The following is a 6,371-nucleotide window of genomic DNA, read 5'->3' as shown; positions in this document are numbered from 1 at the left end:
GGCTTTGTGGAAATTCCACATGGGTGTGTGAAAAATCCACAAGCCCGTGTGGTCACCCGATTCTAGCCCTATTTAAAGCCGATTCAGCCCCGATTTTTGTATTCTTTTCTCCATATTTTCCCCAACTTGAGAGAGGGTTTTGGCTAGGGTTTTGAGAGATATTGCTAAGGTTTTGGAGAGGTTCTACGGCTCTGACATCGTCATTCCTTAGGAAGAAGGATGGTAGGGGAGCTTCCGGTGGGGCGTATACTATACCGGACTAGGGAATCCTTGGACGATGAGTAGAGGACTTTCCACAATACCATCAACACGACTATCGAGGGGGTTTCTCTATGGATTCATTACTTTTACATTCTATTTTTTTTATTGTACTTAGCTCCATTGAGAGCTAAAGCCCTAGTGGGTACTTGGATATTTGTGAACCCTAGGATGTATTTGTTTCATTGAATCTCTTTATTATGCTTTCAATAAGTTGATGTTTGATGTGAGTTCCAACTTTGAATGCTTCATTGTATGAACATTTCCCCTAGAGTAACACTAGGGTTGAGAGTTCTTGTTGGTAACCTTGTGAGTGAGTGACACACCACGAGCGTTCGACAAAGCTAGGTTGCAGAGAGTTCAGAGGGTGAGTCGAGAGGTACAGGAGCGTCCCCTTTCCCCTTCGGCGTGATAGATTCTACCTCCGTTCCTCGAGTTCTTTGTGGCCATAATAGAGTGAATGGTCTAAGGGATGACCCTTCACTGGGGCTTAGTTGTGCGTGCAACAGAGTGAAGCGTTGAGGTGATCTTAGTATGTAGGGCTTAATTGTGGTTAGGGACCTTCCACCTGGACCAAAGGGTTAGGTCTATAATTAGGAAGAGATTTATCACTTGGAATCTCTATAGCGCATTGCAACTCTATTCTAGTGCGAGGTTGAGAGGTTATCTAATCTCTCCTCTGGGACATGTATAGAGTTAGGCATAGTTGACCCTAGATTTGGGACTATGTATTTAAGGATTTCCACGACTCGCCATTACATTGATTAGAAAGCATAATAGAGGGTTCTTGCACTTGAAACAATTGTCCTAGGCGGAGCATTATCTCAGTACCCCATCTGCATCGATTGCCTTACCTCCTCCTTTACTCGTGCTCTCTTACTTGTTGTTTTTACTTTTGAGAATTGAATCATTGTCAGACTTATCACTATTGATCTTTCACATAGCTAAGAAGAAGATTAAGTGTTTTTATTCCCTGCTCCCTGTGGATTCGATACCCGTTCATCCAGGATTATTATTTCGACAAACCCGCGCACTTGCGGGATATAAGCAAAGGGACCTTCTCAAGTTTTTGGCACCGTTACCGGGGAATAGGCATTTAGAGATACTTTGCACTTTGTTTTCTTAGCTATTTCACCATATATTCTATTTCATATATTCGTATTCTATCAACGTTCTATTTTCTTTTTCTTTCTTTTTTGGGTGCAGCTCCAGGTTATGACCAGAGGGAATCCCTCAATATTGATTGAAGGAGATCCTGAGCTTGAACGTACACGTAGAAGAAAGGGAAAGAGCTTGTGCAAGAATAATCTAATTTAGCTAATTTGGAAGTGGAAGGAGCTGAAAACATGGCAGAACCGAACTAGCAACAGCGGACATTATCTGATTATACCAGACCTTCAGTGTTGGGGACACAATCGAGCAATGTGCGTCCCCCGACTACAACTCAGAACTTTGAGTTGAAGCCGGCATTCATTCACATGTTGCAGCAATCCGTACAGTTCAATGGTTTGGCCGATGAGGATCCAAACAGTCATATAGAGAGTTTTCTCGAGGTGTGTGATATGCTGAAGATAAACGAAGTGAGGGATGATACCATCAAGTTGAGAGCTTTCCCATTTTCCCTAAAGGGGAGAGCGAAGCAGTGGCTACACTCATTACCTAGAGCATCAATTACCACATGGGAGGAGATGGTAGAAGCTTTTCTTGCCCGTTATTTCCTTCCGGGAAAATTAGCAAAGCTTAGGAATGAGATCTCATCCTTTGTTCAGTTGGAATTGGAGTCTCTATTTGAGACATGGGAAAGGTTCAAGGAACTCCTGAGAAAGTGCCCGCAACACGGATTTCCGAAGTGGAAGATTGTTCAGACCTTTTACAATGGTTTGAATCCCAGTACAAGGCAACTCTTGGATGTGGCAGTTGGAGGTACCTTAGGTAGCAAGACCCCCGATGAGGCCTGTCAGTTAATTAAAGAAATGGGGCTAAACAGCTACCAATGGAATGCTAGGGAGAAGAAAAATGTGGCCTGTCTCCATGAAATAGATACAGTAACTTCGTTGGCGGCTCAAGTGGAAGGTTTGAGTAAGAAGTTAGATCTTCTAACTTCAAATAGAGTGGCGGCCGTGACTAATTGCACCGGGTGTGGTGGAGGACATGCTTCCTCCGATTGCCCGATCTCTATCGGTGATGTTTCTTCGGTGGACAACGTTGATTTTGTAGGTAATGGCATGAGACCTCAAGGAAACCCATATAGCAATACCTATAATTCTGGTCGGAAGAATCATCCCAATTTCTCATGGAGTAATCAGGGTCCAGAAAAGGCCATGGGGCCACCAGGTTTCCAACAACAACAACAAGCACCTCAGGTAGAAAACAGAGTCTCAGGTTTGGAAACCCGAATGAATGACTTAGAGAAGCACTTGACAAGATTTGTGCAATCTGCAAATACAAGGTTTGAATCAGTCGAGGCTACACTTCGCAACCACACCGCCTCTTTGCATAACCTTGAAAATCAGGTGGGGCAAATTGAGAAGTCTCTCTCTCAAAGGCCACATGGAAGCTTGCCGAGTAATACAGAGACCAACCATAGAGAGCACGTGAAGGCGATCACTTTGAGAAGTGGTCGTGAGGTTGAAGGTAGGCTTCTGAGTGAGAAGCCAAAAGAATACGAGGTTATAGAGGTGGAAGAGGAAACAAGCAAAGAGAAAGAGGTGGCACCCCCACCTTTCAAGCCAAGAACCACTTATCCCTCTAGATTGAAAAATGACCAAGGGGATGAACAGTACAAGAAGTTCCTGAATTTGTTCAAGCAACTCCACATCAATATTCCTTTTGTTGAGGCATTGGCCCAAATGCCTAAGTATGTGAAGTTCTTGAAAGACTTGTTGACTAACAAGTGGAAATTGAAGGAAAGTGCTTCAGTGATTTTAGATGCTTCATGCTCGGCGATATTGCAAAAGAACATGCCGAACAAGAAGAAAGACCCGGGAAGCTTCATCATTCCGTGTAATATTGGCAATCTAGGTGAGGAAATGGCATTGGCAGACTCAGGGGCCAGTATCAACGTTATGCCATACACCTTCTTTCAAAAGCTAGGCTTGGGTGAGCCTAGGCCTACTCAGATGACTTTACAACTAGCGGACCTAACAGTACGACATCCGAGAGGCATCAATGAAGATGTGCTTATCAAGGTGGACAAGTACAATTTTCCGGTTGACTTTGTAGTGCTAGACGTTGATGAGGATGCGGATGTACCTTTGATACTTGGGAGACCGTTCTTGCGGAATTCCAAGGCATTGATTGACATGGACGCCGGAGAGCTAACTTTGAGGGTTGGAGATGACAAGCTCACATACCGCCTTGCTGAAGCCATGCAGCATTCTCTTGATTTCAATGATATTTTATATTTTCTAGACACTACTGATGAGATTGTTAATAAATACATGCAGGAAATGTTCAATCCGGACCCATACGAGGGTTTGTTCGACCAAGAGGAGGATTATGAAGAAGTAATGATGCTTGGTTCGACGGAAGAAGTACCATCTAACCCGGGGATCTTGAAGAAGGTGCTCCGGAAAATGAAGAGGGCTAGGAGACACCACCGGAAACACTCCAAGTCTGTTGGATACGTACGTGAACTGAAGAAGTTGGGCGAATCATTGTTAGGTGGTCCGAAGCCCGATAATTCACCTTGTACCCTCAAGAGACTTTGCACATCATGTTTCAAGCCATGGGTAAGAGGGCAATTTTCATTCATGAACAACCGTGAGGTAAGACAAGGTACGTCAAGCTTAGTAACATTAAACAAGCACTTCTTGGGAGGCAACCCAAGTGTTTACTGTTTTCTTATCTTCTAGTGTAGTTTGTTTGCATGAATAAATTGTTAAGTGTAGGTGTCTTGATTTTTAGATGCTTGTGCTGAGATTTTCTTGTGAACTTTAAATATTCATCGTGTGATTTCATGTGGAATTGGCGAAGTTATGTCGTTTTAGCTTTATTCCATGTTTTTCGCCGGTAAAACTCGCATACTAGGGCAGGCTCTGACTGTGTAAACATGTTCAGAAACTTTCTGCAGAGCATGCAGGTTTTTCTAAGGCATCAAGTGAAGAAGCACAGGCGTGTGGAATTTCCGCACGCCCGTGGATTTGTATTACGAGCTCATCCAGAGAAGGCACAGGGGCGTGCGGCTGCCCCTGTGAACGACCATGCGAATATCGCACGCCCGTGGGTAATTTCCACACTGTTCACAGCCAGCCGTGAAAATAGGAATTCAGAGAATCCACACGGGCGTGTGGAAATTATACACGGCTTTGTAGAAATTCCACATGGACGTGTGAAAAATCCACAGGCCCATGTGGTCACCCTATTCCAGCCTTATTTAAAGCCGATTCAGCCCCGATTTCAGTATTCTTTTCTCTATCTTTTCCCCAACTTGAGAGAGGGTTTCGGCTAGGGATTTGAGAGGTATCGACTAAGTTTCTGGAGAGGTTCTACAGCTCCGACATCGTCATTCCTTAGGAAGAAGGTTGGTAGGGGAGCTTCCGTCGAGGCGTATCCTATACCGGACGAGGGAATCCTTGGACAATGAGTAGAGGACTTTCCACAAGACTATCGACATGACTATCGAGGGGATTTCTCTATGGATTCATTGCTTTTACATTCTATTTCTTTGATTGTACTTAGCTCCATGGAGAGCTAAACCCCTAGTGGGTACTTGGATATTTATGAACCCTAGGATGTATTTGTTTCATTGGATCTCTTTATTATGATTTCAATAAATTGATGTTTGTTGTGAGTTCCAACTTTGAATGCTTGATTGTATGAACATTTCCCCTAGAGTGACACTAGAGTTGAGTGTTCTTGTTGGTAACCTTGTGAGTGAGTGGCACACCACTAGCGTTAGACAAAGCTAGGTTGGAGAGGGTTGAGAGGGTGAGTCGAGAGGTACAGGAGCATCCCCTTTCCCCTTCAACATGATAGATTCTACCTCTGTTCCTCGAGTTCTTTGCGGCCATAATAGAGTGAATGATCTAAGGGAAGACCACCCGCTGGGGCTTAGTTGCGCGTGCAACAGAGTGAAGCATTGAGGTGATCTTAGTATCTAGGGCTTAATTGTTATTAGGGACCTTCCACCTGCACCAAAGGGTTAGGTCTATAATTCGGAAGAGATTTATCACTTGGAATCCCTAGAGCTTATTGCAACTCTATTCGAGTGCGAGGTTGAGAGGTTATCTAATCTCTCCTTCGTGACATTTATAGAGTTAGCATAGTTGACCTTAAATTTGGGACTATGTATTTAAGAATTTCCATAACTCACCATTGCATTGATTAGGAAGCATAATAGAGGGTTCTTGCACTTGAAACAATTGTCCTAAGCGGAGCATTATCCGAGTACCCCATCTTTATCGATTGCCTTACCTCCTCCTTTACTCGTGCTCTCTTACTTGTTGTTTTTACTTTTGAGAATTGAATCATTGTCACACTTATCACTATTGATCATTCACATAGCTAAGAAGCGGATTAAGTGTTTTTATTCCCTACTCCCTGTGGATTCGATACCTGCTCATCCGGGATTATTACTTCGACAAACCTGTGCACTTGTGGAATACGCAAGGGGACCTTGTCAGATTCCCAATCCAACCCTATTTAAGCCGCGATTCCACCCGATTTTTATGGTCATTTTTTCCCCTTTTCTCCAACTTTCATCCATCTTTCAGGAGGCCGTCGGCTAGGGTTTAGAGAGGCTTTTGGTACATCTTTGGAGTAGTTTTAAATATTCAACACTGTGTTCCACTTGGAAGAAGGTTATTGGGGGAGCTTTCGTCGGCACCGATCCAGCGAGGTGTGCCCTAGGCCGAACAAGGGGCCTTTGTAGAAGACTTGGCTACTTCACAAGACCATCGACATGACTACTAAGCGGGTTTTCTTATGGAACACTTGTTTTTACTTTTGATTTCATTGTTGATTGTAATGTGCTTCATGGAGAGCTAAACCCCCTAATGGGTACTTGGATTTTGTAAACCCTAGGATGTTATTGTTTCATTGATCTTTTATTATGCTTTCCTTAATTGATGTTTCAATTGAGTTCCAATCTTGAATTCTTGTTGAATGATTTC

At 43.5% G+C, this 6,371-nt stretch overlaps 1 non-coding gene across 1 annotated transcript; it reads right to left on the bottom strand.

The window, feature by feature from the left end:
• Positions 1-1,994: 1,994 nt before the first annotated feature.
• LOC120265909 lies at positions 1,995-2,101 on the bottom strand. The gene has a single exon (XR_005537801.1). It is a non-coding gene; the product is annotated as a small nucleolar RNA R71 (small nucleolar RNA).
• Between the last annotated feature and the right edge of the window lie 4,270 nt (positions 2,102-6,371).

This window comes from Dioscorea cayenensis, chromosome 1, assembly GCF_009730915.1.
Source record: "Dioscorea cayenensis subsp. rotundata cultivar TDr96_F1 chromosome 1, TDr96_F1_v2_PseudoChromosome.rev07_lg8_w22 25.fasta, whole genome shotgun sequence".
Classification (NCBI taxonomy): Eukaryota; Viridiplantae; Streptophyta; class Magnoliopsida; order Dioscoreales; family Dioscoreaceae; genus Dioscorea; species Dioscorea cayenensis.
Note: the sequence above shows the minus strand (reverse complement) of the source record. Positions and strands in the feature narration are given on the sequence as shown.